At 32.7% G+C, this 15,085-nt stretch overlaps 1 protein-coding gene across 2 annotated transcripts in view; it reads left to right on the forward strand.

Annotated features, from left to right (window-relative positions):
* Positions 1-14,841, forward strand: part of LOC147021633 (uncharacterized) — a 39,445-nt gene extending 24,604 nt beyond the window's left edge. For both annotated transcript variants that reach the window (XR_015060591.1, XR_015060590.1), the window contains exons 5-6: positions 14,364-14,577; positions 14,663-14,841. The gene's annotated coding sequence lies outside the window, so the exon portion shown is untranslated. The remainder of the gene's footprint in view (positions 1-14,363; positions 14,578-14,662) is intronic.
* The last annotated feature ends 244 nt before the right edge of the window (positions 14,842-15,085 follow it).

The raw sequence follows: 15,085 nt of genomic DNA on the forward strand, positions 1-15,085 counted from the left end.
TTTATAATTTTTTCATTATTTAACATTCTAATTAAATCTAAAGTTGTTGGTTTATCAACATCAGCATAATGCCAATCTTTTATTGAAAATACCTCATTCTTATGTTGTAGAACATATTTATTAAAATACCGAATACCCTTTTCTTGAAGGTATGCTTGGACACAGAAATGATAATTTTCTTGAAGCCTTTTTGCTGTCATTTATGTATTAGAAATATATGTTAGAATAATATTATGGCACGAAACACCTCCCCATCTTCCCATAGTTAAATCATTTTGTATTTCCTTACTTATTATATATAATCCTGTTTTTTCTGTTTTCATGAGATAAACAAGGGCAAAACCATTATTATATTTACCCTTATTAAATTCTTTTATTTGTTGTTTACTAATCGTGGCTCCACAAAACTCATTCTCGATCCCAAGTGGATAATATTCTTCCTTACGAGACTGATTTAATTGTTCCAGGTCTTCGAGGTTAATTTTAAATGACCAATTATACCCTAAATCATTCATATCATACCCCCATTGTTCTATTCTCATACAAACGATACGCCCTTCTTTATAAAAATTTATTTTAATTCGAACTGTGAATTCTGTATGACCTGGAGATAACATCAACACTTCTGTATCTTTGGAATACACAGCCGTTTTATTTAAGTATATATATATATATATTGTGATAAATCGCTTAATCTCACCAAGTCATTCGCGTCAGTCGGGCTTGGATAATTTTTTAATTTATAAGCATTTTTCATGTTAATATTTTTGTTTATGTTATATTTATGTCGTTCAGCCTGTGCCTTTGTATAATAATTTGATAAATCAATATCCAGTTCTTGAGATACACCAAAGATAGAACCATCTTTACCAACATAAGTCATTTATATTAGATTAAAAATAATATCATAAAATTTTTTATTTTTGTTGAGTTGAAATAACACATATAGACATAATTGACCACAACACTTGGAATTTAATTCTTGGACTTGAAATGTTTGATAAACACCATTCTCTAAGAATTTTATGACTTCAACAGGTGGTGGAAGACCAAAACTATCAAAATAATATTTGTCTTGACTATTAAAAATACAAACCCAATGAGAACCGTTCCCATTATTATCTTCTAAGTTCATAATAATATTCTTTGTATGTTTCGGCACATTTGTTAATTCATCTCTCATACAAATAACCACATTATGAATTTTTAATTTCTTACAATATTTGGCAAGTTGTAAATTTGATGTTGTATTCTTTCCAAATTCTTTCAACCACTCATCAATGCTCATTTATTTATTAGAAAGATATAATCCATTACCTCTTTTCGTTAATTTTACACCTGCTTGTGCTATAGAAGAAAGCATATCTCCAACTAACAATCTCGCTTTATCAGGCAGACCTTCAAGTTTTTCAGCAAAATCTACAATTACACCACTTCCACTAATTTGTTTCTCCAACTCTTTGTTATGTCTTTCCAATTCTTTTTGAGCCTGGAGTTGAGCCTTCCTTTCGTTGGCAGTTTTGACCGCTGTTGAAATACCACCCGTCAATGCTCCAACCGCACTTAAACCAGCAAATAAAGGAATTAGAAATGGGAGAAATCCTCCACTCGTCTCTCTTATTGAATATTTTTTCAACATTGGTTTTGTCATTTTAATTTTAAGTGAGCCAGTGTCATTCAAGATTTTAACCTGTTCTCTTGTGAGCAAAACATCAATTCTTACTGCTCCTTTTCTCTGAATTGTATTAACGTTAATCGTACAAGGCTTTTGATTTTGAACACAAGATGATAGTTTATGAAGATTGATTTGATTAACATATACCCCAGTTGGTACTTTGCCACTCATTTATTTAACAAAAAATTATGTGAGACTAATCATCACACCATTATCTGTATTAATCTGCAATTCTGTTTCTTCCAAAAGCAAACAATATGTATCAACTTCTTCACTCTCTCCTCTTTCAATGTATAGGGAAGTATCCACTCGATTAGACTTTATAGTTTCCTTTTGAGCGCTCAGGTCAAACGCATAGATTGTATACAAACTTTTAAATGCTGTCATATCCAAAATAGGTTCTTTATTTCCATTACTTTCACACACCTTTTGGTAAGACTTGTATGCTTCAGCAAAATCATTTTTTTCCCAATTAATTTCCAATCTATCTCGTGGATAAAATGTTCCATCTAGAGAAACGCGAAGTTGTTTCACCTTAGCATTATCACTCAATGCATTATTCTTATCAGTCGCAGTATCACCATCTGGCTTTTTAAAAATCATCCACAGATATCGTGGCTTTCCTTCCAGAACACCCAAATTCCACGTGTAAGTAGTTTGATTGAGTTTAACGTGTTGACATCTTCTTTTGAGGTATGATACACTGAGTGGTTTCTTTGAGTTAAGTCTTCGATTCAACATCTCTTCTGTTTTAAGATTAGGAGTATATTCACTGATATACCAACTCATCTCCTCAATTACAAATTTATTCTGTTCACCAAAAGCACTACCAACACCAAAAAGCAATCTATTTTCATTATCATTCCTTTGTAGTTGAAATCTAATTTTAAGACCATACAGAACTTTATCATAATCACAAAATCCAAATATACCTTTAAGAGGAACTGCCACAGTAAAACTATTTTCTGCTTTTGTATCATCATTATACATTCCTTTCCTTTGAATATATCCAGGGTCTGTGTTTGTTCCCGTTGACATATCAGGAATAAAACCTTCGACAGACCCCTTTCCCATTCTATCACTGAATGTATAGAGTGTAAATTTCATCATTTCAGATACAGCAGAGACATAATCAACCGCTTCAACTTCTTGTGTTCCAATATACAATCGCACATTATCAAACATTTTCCAGAAGAAATCATTTACAAGTGTAGCGTTTGTGTTATTCCCAGCCTTAGTGAATTTAAATTTACACAACAAGAAACTTTCGGAGAGATTCAAATAGGTTTGTTGATTATTTATTTCAAAACTTTTTGTACCATTTGTATTCCAGTCTGTTCCAGTTATTGCATTTACCTTGAAGTAATCTTCTTTTTTAGTGGAGTTTGAGATAATAATAGTATCATCCAAATCATAGATACTATCAATTGCTTCCATACTTGTATTTATTTAGGAAAAAAGATGTTAAAACTTTTGAAACCCTGAACCAAGTATTTGAATTATTTTCTGTCGTTCTTGGGGGGACAACTGAGTTTTACCTTTCTTAATTTTTTTTTTTTTTTTTTTTTTTTTTTTTTTTTTTTTTTTTTTTTTTGTATACCTTGGTCGAGGCTCGTATGAGAGCTAACACACAACTCACAGCAAGGAGGCATGAGACAAGAGGGGCGGGAGTGGAAGGGACAAAACATTGGGGAACAGACACAGGTGAACTGTGGAAGGGAGAGGGATGGGGATGGGACGGGGAACATGGCGAGGGAAGATGGACATTAAAGGGACTTTCAGGAAGGAAAGCAGGAGAATTGAAGGAAGTGGGCTTGGGTGGATTATCGGGGGTAGAAAAGATCGAGGATTTGGATGGGGGAAGATAAGAGGTGGTGGTGAACAGCTGTTTTGAAAGCCTGAAGGGAAGAATGGGAAAGAATAGAGTGAGGAAGTTTATTCCAAAGGCGGGAAAAAGAGGAATGAAAGAGTGAAGATGAGCAGTGATTCGTGATTTTGGTAGTTTTACCAGAAGGGGGTTGTTGGCGGACCTTGAGCGCCCTGTGGAAATGTGGTTGGGACAAATCGCAGAGAGAGCAGGGGGGGCAAGGCTGGAGAGGAGTCGGTAGAAGACAGAAAGACCACCGACCAACCTGCGGTGATTGAGTGAGAGGCCCAAAGACTCAGCTTCATTGCGGGAGATGCCAATGATCTTAAAAGCCCTGGTTTCGACAGCGTGAAGTCGAGAAAGGTGGGAGGCAGGAGCACCAGCCCAGAGGGGAGAGCAGTACTCCATCAGGCTACGGACAAAAGCTTTGTAAGTGGTCAGGAGCTCAAGAGGGCCGAGGAAGGACTTTGCACGACGGAGGATTCCCAGTCGGCGACTGGCTTTTGAGGCAAGGTTGGAAATGTGACTTTCCCAGGAAAGGTCATGGCAGATAGTGAGACCCAGAAGCTTGAAAGAAAAGACTTCTTCCAGAGGATTGTTGAGAAAGTGGATGGGTGGATTTTGTAAACGGTCCTTTCGAAGAGACATAGTGAGAGTGTGAGATTTGTCTGGATTGAAAGACATGTTCCACGTGTTGGACCAGTTTGTGATTTTATCCAGATCTGCAGTGAGCGAAGAAGCTGCTGCTTGCCGGTCTGAGGGATGACAGATGGTACGGCAGAGGGTTGAGTCATCGGCAAAGAGAAATAGAGGATTTTCCAGAGAGTCCGAGAGATCATTGATGAAAACCAGAAAAAGAACAGGGCCCAGAACGCTACCTTGAGGAACTCCAGCCTGCACAGGAAGAGGGGATGAAAGAACTCTATTTAGGGCCACACGTTGACTGCGACAGGAGAGGAAGTCTGCGAGCCATGAGTGGAGATGGCCTTGAATACCATGGGAAGAGAGTTTGGTGAGTAGGGCAGGGTGCCAGACTGTGTCAAAAGCACGTGATATGTCCAGGGATACGGCTCGGATTTCCTGTCTGGCATTGAGGACCTCCATCCATTGATGGGAGAGCAGTAGCAGCATATCTAGGGTAGAGTGACCTGGTCTGAAACCAAATTGATGATTGGAAATCAAGCCATTGGAGAAGAGGAAGGATTTCATGTCTGAAGCGATGATGTCTGAAGAATTTCTTTTATTGCTTGTAATTTATGAGATTCCTTCTGAGCATCTTTTATACTCTTTACAGCACCTGCTACATTTCCCACAGCAGAAGCAGTTGAACCAATTAGGTCTTTATGTTTAAGAATAGTTGAACCAATACCCATGAGAGTATCAATTATCCCATCTCCTCTAAATTGATGTCCGACACCCCTTTGTCTCTTAGGTTTATAGTATCCTCGACCAAGATACATACCTTCACCCTTGTAGTACGGGGAAAGGAACATCCCATCCCCTGTAATTATTTTATATTTTCCCAACTCGTGTTTCCTCACAATAACCATCGTATTTATTTATTGGAAAACTTCACGTAGGTGAATTCTGATGGATATAACTTCTCCATTAAAATAAATCACACGATTATCTTGGTCGGTTATCCTAAAATTTACTCTGTGTATGGTTTTTCCTGACACAGGTAGATAAACCAAATTTTTAGGTTCCATATTGAATTTATAACCAATTGGGGTTGAGTATGCGCTGAATGAAAATATTGTATTTGTTTTTTTTCCATCATTATAAGCACCATCAATCAAATCACAGTGAATTAACACCAAATTTATTCCTGAGGATATTTGAATGACATTATCACTCTAAAACGTCCCATTAGTTTCAATCTTTTTTGAGGAGAAACCCAATAACTCTCTAAATGAATTATCAATTGTGAAATCAACCTTGTAGTTATTTTTAACTTTAATCGTTGATTTTGAAGTATGTTTTTGAATGTTTATAATAATATTTTTTGGTTCATCACCCTGTTCTTTCATAAGACGAGCAATTTCGGAAGATATTTGAGAAATCTCGTATGCTCCGGGTGAGACTGTTATCGTTTTGTATCCACTTCCCGGATTATAACTAAACTTGTCATTTTTCTCGGTTATATTAAATAAGGTATTATAAGTTTCCATGGACAATAAAGATGCCTCATATTCTTTTGTTGTGTCAAGTTGTAGTGGGTATGGGAATGAAGATGTGTGGTCGCTTGTTGTGAAATTAAAACTCAGGATTGTGCTTCTCATCTTATTTAATATGAGATAAAATGTCTTTATATTGAGATTTATTAATTATTTTCATGTTCATCAACTGGTCTAAAATGGCTGATGCTTCATTAAAACAATTGTTATTTCCAGCCTTCTTACTGCCTAACAATAACAGTCTATTAACTAATTGCGATGGGTCATTTGGAAGAAAACTAATACCTGAACCAAGGATACTTAAAGCCTGAATAATGTGTTTCTCCTTCTCATTCTTCCTACTTTTACCAGAAAGAATAACCTTATAATTTAGTGTTCAGCAAATCAATATATACTCTATCATCATTATTTTCCATATCCAATGGTTTATCAATATACTTTGATTCATCCCTCACAGTTGAACCTTGTCTTCCATCTTTTGTGAGAAGAAACATTAATCTTGGAGTTAGTTTAACAGGGGGTTGAGCAGAACTTAAGAACCTTAATTCATCATTAAATATCAATACCTTTTCTTGAACAAGATGAAATATTGCTGGTTGTTCTGTTGGAATGAGTCCTGCTTTGGTTTTTGAATCCGCTGAATATTCATTGTTTTAAACAGCATTCACAATATAATCAGGGGGTTGATTAATCTCTTCCAGTTGTTGAAATAAACCTTCATCATATTCTAATTCTCCAATATGCTCTAATTCTTCCTCCGTCATTTGACTGAAATCTTTTAACATTTGGAGCTTTCTGGGAGTATATTCTACTGTGGGAACTGTGGAAACATCTTTCATTTTTTCTTGGGAAGTTTTTAAAAGTGGTTTAAAAAATTTCTCTTGTTTTCTTTCAAATGCTTCTTCGCCCGTTAGTTTCTGTCTGCGTTTCTTCTTTATGTCTTCCTGTTGTTTTACAACTTTTGAAACCAACTCTTGATGTTCCTTAAATCTTCTTGCTCTTTCTTTTGTATCCATTTATTTATTGTAAAATATCATTTAATGAATTGTAAAGATTAACAGGGAAATTTTCCTTTTCTTCATCATTCAAGTAGATGTGTTCAAATAAATCCTTTTCTTTAAATATTTCATCAAATTCTTTATTAACATTAATGCGAGTTGTAATTTCTTCTTCACTAATACTTGCATCTCTGCTTTTCATACGTTTGCGTTGAGTTTCTTCATCAACATCAAAACCGAATGATAAAATCTTCACTCCGCTCAGATATTTAATAATTTGTCTCGTTCCTTCTGGATTAGTTTCTAATATCCCAACACCACCAGATTTTAGTTTCCTTAACTCACTCTTACAATGTGAATATTTTGTTGTACCAAGAGAAACCTCCTCAAATATTTGTCCTTCATTCCTCAATCGCATATGTTCCTCCACTGAAATATAGTGATAATCTTCACCTTTTATTTCTCCAGGTCTTATTGCTCTAGTTGTTGTTGATACAATGCGTATCACGGGGTGTTTTTCAGTAAATTTACAATATTCTCATTTGTACTACACAAGAACCTTGATTTATGAAAGTTTTTTCCAGAAGCAGATTTACCCACAAGATTTATAATAATAGTTGTCATTTATATATGTAATTGTTTATAAAACAAAAAATATATCCCTTAATATCTCATCTTGTTTCACAACAATATATTTATATTTTTCAGTGGTGTGCTTCATGTAATCCTCAAATTTCTTTTTACTACATAATGTAGAACAATTATCTCTCCAAAAATTATTGATATCTATTGAATTTAACTTGAATAAAATAAAAGTATTAGCATTGTTTCTGATGGAACGACGAGGAAGTTGAAAGTACGATTGACTAAGATAAATACAATTACAAGAAGAATGTCTCCCTCTTGTGTAGTAGCTGTCCATTACCGTTTGGTTTCTCTCGTTAACACAATCATCAAAGATAACGAGGTTCTTTTTTGATTTATCCAAATCTTGGGGAGACGGTATATCATCCGTATTATCACTAAGAATACAAGTTATAGGATTTGATTTCTTTTTACATCTCTGTGTATCACAAAATAGTTGAATTATATCTTCAATGTTATAATCATTTAGGTTTTTTTGACGTTTAAATAAACCGATTATATCTTCTTTTTGAAGACCAACATTAAAACCTTGTGAGAGTAGTTGATACTCTGGTTGAAAACTCGACTTTGTGAAAATTATTAAATTATCATAATCTAAAAAGTTGGGAGTGAGGAGCATTTTTAAAAGTAAGCAGGTTTTTCCACATCCACTTGAACCAACTATGAGACATCTTAATGAATTTGGGAGATTTTTATGGTTGTTAAATTTTATCTTATTTTCCCAAATAGGTAAAAAATCATTCATTTATATATTTGAAAAGCAGGTTATTTAATTTATTATTGGCTTTTTTAGAAACTCTATATTTTATCCTAAGTTCAAGTTTAATTTCAAGATAATCCATTATTTTATTTATACAATATCTTGTGTTGATATTTCCCTGAAAATTACATCCATGAATAATATACAACAACAATCCTTTGAACATTTCTCTTATACGTTCAGTTTCTTCCCTTGTAAGGAAAGGTGTGTTATCACCCTCATACTTTACATTCATTTCTCTAATCAATCTTGTAAAGTAATTCATTTTTGGTGTAAATCTAAAAGAATTATTTTCCTTTTTATATTTTTTATTATCATTAATTAGAAGATAATCACAGAATATACGTTGTTTATAGGCTTTTGACTCTGTGTTTAATCCCCGTCTTTCACACGCAGGACAATTCTCAAATTTGTCATATGGAGAATCAGGAAAGTCTAGCATATTTATAAAGTAAAACTTTACTTAAACTGAAATTCATCTATACTTTCAGTTGTATATTACCATCGATATCGATATACTTTTTTTCATTATCAGATTCAACGACAACATTTTTTATATTAAAGGTAATTTTAAAATTATCGTTAACTACTATTGAACGAAATGTCATTTCACCTGATATATTAACATCCTTTATTTCATCAGGATTTACATCTTTAGGGTTGTTGAAAAAAATACAAATTTCTCCTTGCATATTACAGATGGTCTTATCTTTTCTTTCTAAAGCTTCATCCATAAGGTTTTTGTTCTTTGATACTTTTTCTTGTTTCATTGCTTTTTCTAGTTTTGAATATATTACTAGAAGGAGAGGAGAAACTTTTGTTAGAGATACTTTAATTGATGTTCTACCAGGTATACTAAAAGCCCTTCCACTGAAGGAAATTGAAGAACTCATATTATTTACCATAATAGTTTTTATCCAATAGTTGTTATATTTATCTTTGTTCAATTTTACATCCTTGACATATTTCTCAGTATCTTTAACAGATGAAGAGATTGATTGAAACTTGTCTTTTGTGTCTTGAAACATTGTATTTATTAAGTGAAAAAGTTGGAGGATAAAATGTTTTTAAGCACAGATTCACCTATAAATTAAACGAAATTTTCATCAAGAAAATTTTAGTTGAAGCAAAGTTTTATTCTATAAATATGGTGAATACAACGTACTGCGATGTTTGTAATCACGAATATAAACATTATAGAAAACACCTCCGAACCAACAAACACACATTTAATCTATTTCATCAAATATCTCCTCTTGAGTTGGAAAGAAAACATTGTGATATCTGTTCAAAGGATGTTTTGAAGAGTAGTTATAATAAACATCTTCAATCACAAAAACACAAGAAAAATGAGTTTAAAGTAAAGGGAGACTGTTATATTAAAAACACTGATGGGGCATTTAAAGGGCATATAAAAATAAGGATTTTTCAATTTGGAGAACCCGGTCCATCATCAATAGCTGAATCAATTGAAATAGTGAAACCCGATGTTGAAAAATTTATTAAAAAGACATTAAAAGAAATGAAAACTTTAAAGTTTTATATGGGAGTGAAAATGAATATGAAAAGACAAGATGAAGAACATACTCCTTATATGAGAACAGGTCTTCATTTTATAACATCATTTCAAGATTTTTTGAATAGTGGGGTTTATGAAGAACTATCAAGACAAGAGGAGGATGTTGATAATACAGTGGTAGGAAGTGGATTCAATCTTAAAAAAATCATCTTTTTAGATATACACATTCTAAAATCAAACCCTCTTAAAGCTTCTTCTTATATTGAATTACCAAAAGAAATAAAACTAAAGAAGGCAGTTGTTAATATTAAAAACAATGATAATAAATGTTTTCTCTGGTCTGTTCTTGCTCACTTTCATCCACCAAAATGTAATTCAGAAAGAGTAAAACAATATATGAAATATGAGAATACCTTGGACATTAAAGATTTTAAATTCCCAATGCCACTAACAGATATTCCTAAATTTGAGAAAAAGAATAATCTTTCTATTAATGTATATGGATTAACGGATACAAACAAAGTTCAAATATTAAAAATTTCAAACAACTATAAAAATGAAGAAACACACATTGACCTTTTATATTTTAGTGTTGGAAAGAATTCACATTACACATACATCAATAATTTATCAAGATTAATCTCTTCTCAGGTATTCAGAACAGCAAACAAAATATATCCTTGTAAGCGATGTCTTAATTCATTTCATACAAAAGAACGATTAGAACAACATTCAAAATATTGTAGTAATCATAAATCAGCTGTAATTACAATGCCTAAACCTGGTGAAAAGATTTATTTTGAAGATTATAATAAATCTATCATGCACCCATTTGTGATATACGCTGATTTTGAATGTATCCTTAAAAGATAAATACTGCTTCTCCTAATCCAAAAGAACCATATACAAATAAATATCAAAAACATATTCCTTGTGGTTTCTGTTATTATATCAAATCATCTGTTGGAGAAAAGTATAACAAACTTGAACATTATCGTGGAAAAAATGCTTCACAAGAGTTTGTAAAACGATTAGAAAAGGATTGTATAAGACTCACTAAATTAATGAAAGAAACAAATGAACCGATGAAATTAACCAAAGAAGAAAAATTAGAATTTAGAATGAACAATATCTGTCATATTTGTGAGGGGGAAATTAAGGAGTCTAAAGTTAGAGACCATTGTCATCTTACTGGTAAATATAGAGGTCCCGCTCATTCCTGTTGTAATCTTAATTATAAATTACCTTCTTTTATTCCAGTCTTTCTTCACAACAGCGCCAACTATGATACACATCTATTTATAAATGAACTTTCAAAAACACCAGGGAATATTTCTGCCATAACAAACACAAGTCAAAAGTATATTTCATTTTCAAAAATGATATTCACAAAACCTTTAACTCGTATTAGGTTTCTAGATTCTTACAAGTTTATGGGAACACCACTAGCCTACCTCGCATCAAATCTAAGCTCCACGGACTCTTTTCCAAATCTTAATTCATTCTTTCCAAAAGAGGAAATTCTCACTAAAGAGGAAATTCAGATTAAAGAGAGAATTCAAAGTAAAGAGGAAACTCTAATTAATGAAGAAATTCTAACTGAAGATGAAATTCTAATTATAAAGAAAATTCGAACTAAAGAGGAAATTCAGATTAAAGATGAAATTCTGATTAAAGAAGGAATTCTTACGAGAGAGGAAATTCAAACAAGGAATGAAATTCAAAGTAAAGAGAAAATTCTTACAAGTAAGGGAATTTATCCTTATGATTATATGGATTCATTTATGAGATTTAAAGAAACACAACTTCCTTCAAAAGAAAGTTTCTATAATAACCTTTATGAAGAAGAGATAAGTGATAAGGAATATAAACACGCACAAGAAATATGGAAAATATTTAAGATAAAGAACCTTGGAGAATATCATGATTTATATCTAAAAACAGATGTTTTATTGTTAGCTGATGTGTTTGAGGCTTTTAGAACACTCTGTCATAATAAAAATTGTTATGGATTAGACCCTGCCCACTATTTCACAGCTCCTGGTTTAGCTTGGAGTGCAATGTTGAAAATGACAAAACAAGATATAGATTTAATCAGTGATGTTGATATGCTTTTGATGATTGAGAAGTCCAAGAGAGGTGGAATATCACAAGTATGTTCAAAAAGATATGCGAAAGCAAATAATAAATATCTCCCAAATTATGATAGTGAAAAAGATAGTAATTATTTGATGTATTTTGATGCTAATAATTTGTATGGATGGGCAATGTCTCAATCTCTACCTTATGGTAAATTAGAGTGGGTGGAAGAAAAGGATTATGAAAAGGCTTTGATGAATATTGTTATTTCTTCTCAAGAGGAATTGAATGACGAAGAAGAAGGTTATTATTTTGAAGTTGATTTGAGGTACCCGAGTGTTCTTCATAATAAGCATAAAGACCTTCCTTTTGCATGTGAGAAAGAAACCCCAAAGAAAGAATGGTTCAGTGATTATCATAAAAGTTTTAATATTAAAGGCAAATCAACAGAAAAGTTATTAACAACATTCTATGATAAAGAGGGATATGTTTTACATCAGAGAAGCTTAAAACAGTTTTTGAGAGAAGGATTGAGAGTAGCTAAAATTCATAGAGTTTTAAAATTTAAACAAAGTCCTTGGGTGAAAAAGTATATTCAATTCAATACAGATATGAGAGCAAATACAAAAGTAAAATTTTAAGGGGACTTTTATAAATTAATGAATAATGCTGTATTTGGAAAGACTATGGAAAATGTTAGAAACAGGCAAAACATTAGATTCGCAACATCTTGGAAAGAAGCTTCGAGATTGATAAATAAACCAAGTTTTGAGAGAGAAGAGGTTTTTTCAGAGAACTTTTCTGCAATTCATATGAAAAAGGAAAGTATTGTAATGGATAAACCAATTTATATTGGAACAGCAGTTCTTGATTTATCAAAGATATTGATGTATGATTATTTGTATAATGACTTAAAGAAAGAGTATGGTGAAAATGTTTCATTGTTGTATATGGACACTGATAGTTTTATCCTTGATATAAAAACTGATGATGTTTATGAAGATATGAAGAAAAATATTGGAGTATATGATACAAGTAATTTCAGCAAGAAGAGTGAGTTATTTTCCAAAAAGAATGAAAAGGTTATTGGTAAGTTTAAGGATGAGTTGGGTGGAAAAGTAATGAGTGAGTTTATTGGATTGAGAGCAAAGGCATATGCTTATAAGTATGGTGAACAGATTGATAAGAGGTTAAAGGGAATAAAGAAATATGTAATAAAGAAATCAATAACTTTTAGAAATTATTATAATTGTTTGATGAATAAGAAAGAAGAATATAGGAAAATGAATACAATAAGAAGTTATAAACATAACATATATAGTGAAGAAGTAAATAAAAAGGCATTAGGAGCCTTTGATGATAAGAGATTTATTTTAGATAATGGAATAGATTGTGTTCCATATGGATATTGTATGATAGAGTGAATAGAATAGATTGTGTTTTAACGATGGGAAGATGGGTTAGGGTTTTTTAAGGGCTACCGCCGCGTTTTTTCACAATATATAAATGGTTAAACCAAGTATTAATCAAACTAAAGAGTGGAGAAAATCTCAGTCTTGGTATATAAATGGAAAACATAATGAATGTGAAAAATATCAAATAAGTCTTATTGAAAAAATAACTAAAACAAAGGTAAATAAAACAAATAAGCGAATCAATTTAAAAACTAGTAAGTTAGAGGATGTAAAGAAAAAAATGAATATCCTTGAATGGACTGAAAACTTTGATGGTTATCAATTGAACAATGAAAAAACAATTTACTATAATCTCAAAATGATATGTGGCTCAGGAGGTGGCCAGATGAGAGCATTAAGAGAAGTTTATCATTTCGTAATGGCACAAAAGGGGTATCTTCAAAAATATAAAGATTCAAATGTTTTGTTTGTCAATATTTTAGATGGGGATTATTGTGCAAAGAAAATTAAACTATTGAAGGAATTTGAGAATGAACAAATCTTTATAGGTTCAATGAGTGAGCTGTTCAACCCCCAGGTGTTCAATTCAATGAGGTTCAACCTCCAAGTTAAAAGGGGAGACAAATAAATATACCTTGGGATAAAAAGGGGGTTTATTTTTAAGGAAAAAAAAAAGGGAATCGCTGAAAATCCCCCATTCATTTACATGGGGAAAAGTGAGCCAGAATCAGTATTCTTACCCTACTAATATGTATTGTTACAACTTATCAGACATAAGAAAATAAGCAGAATAGCATAAGCTATTATTTGGTATATCACCTGTGAACATTGACCTTCATTGAGCCATTCTATAAGTTGATATGATGAGGCATAGAAATCATGACCAACGCGGAGCAGCGATTAGCGGTTTTTCGGGTACCATTAGTGAGAGGGTCAAAACCGGAAGTGCATCCCGAAATTTTCAATGTAAACATTCAATTTCTTATTCAGCACATCCAGGGGATTCAGAAAAAAACATAGGTTCATTGAGATGTGGGGGGGGGGGTGGGAGGGGGGCATGGTAGCCAAATGTAGCCCATGGCCTAAAAGGGAAATTGAACTGAAATGCAGAAAGCAATGGAGAGAATACAGTGTTTCCAGGATTGTGTAAAAAGGTATTAAAATGATGAACATTATGAATGCGGTGATATACAGTGGTTTTCACTTCCTTCCGCTCATGTGTGTGCAGAGACCCAGAAAAAGTGTTCTGCCTTGACCCAGCATATCAATTCCACCTTGATGATCCATAAAATTCGGGAAAATCAGGAGAAGAGTTCTACCTTGAGGGTGCAAAATGTGAGACCGACCTTCCAAACTCGAAAAATGAGTTCTGTCTTGGAGACCTTTGGAGATCTAAACCAATCTATCCATGTCATTCTTGGTTGGATGGTGCATGATGAGAGGTAAGTTCAGTTGATTAAAAATTAATGGTTATAGATTATTTAATTCGATGTTCGACATGTAATGTATTTATTTATTCTTTTTCAGCAATATCAAGAAAGTGCTGGGAAGACCTGAGATTTCCTGAGACAAATTTACAATATATCTCTTCCTTTCCACTTCTGCAAACTTGAAACAACTGAAACTTCATTCTTAAGATGGAACTGGAAGAAAACACCAAATTCTTTGTTGAGTTGAAAAACTGCATTGACCTTGTATTATTATTGAACTGCTCAAAAAAAAATTAAACTGTTTAAAAAAAATCATAATTCGTTGAGTTATTAGATCCTCGTGGAGGATCTCTAATTCTTACTCACGTTGTTGTTCTTCATCTTCTTCTTGTGGAATTTTTTGTTTCACAGCCTCACAGTTTTCATGTAATATGTAAAATATATATAATAGTACCCTGCGCAGACAGCAACCATTTCCGACTTTGAAAATTCCTCCGAGAAAAAATCGTTATGTCAAAAT

Source organism: Eptatretus burgeri, chromosome 8, assembly GCF_056783735.1.
Source record: "Eptatretus burgeri isolate ZD-2024b chromosome 8, Ebu_testis_v1, whole genome shotgun sequence".
In the NCBI taxonomy this organism is placed as follows: Eukaryota; Metazoa; Chordata; class Myxini; order Myxiniformes; family Myxinidae; genus Eptatretus; species Eptatretus burgeri.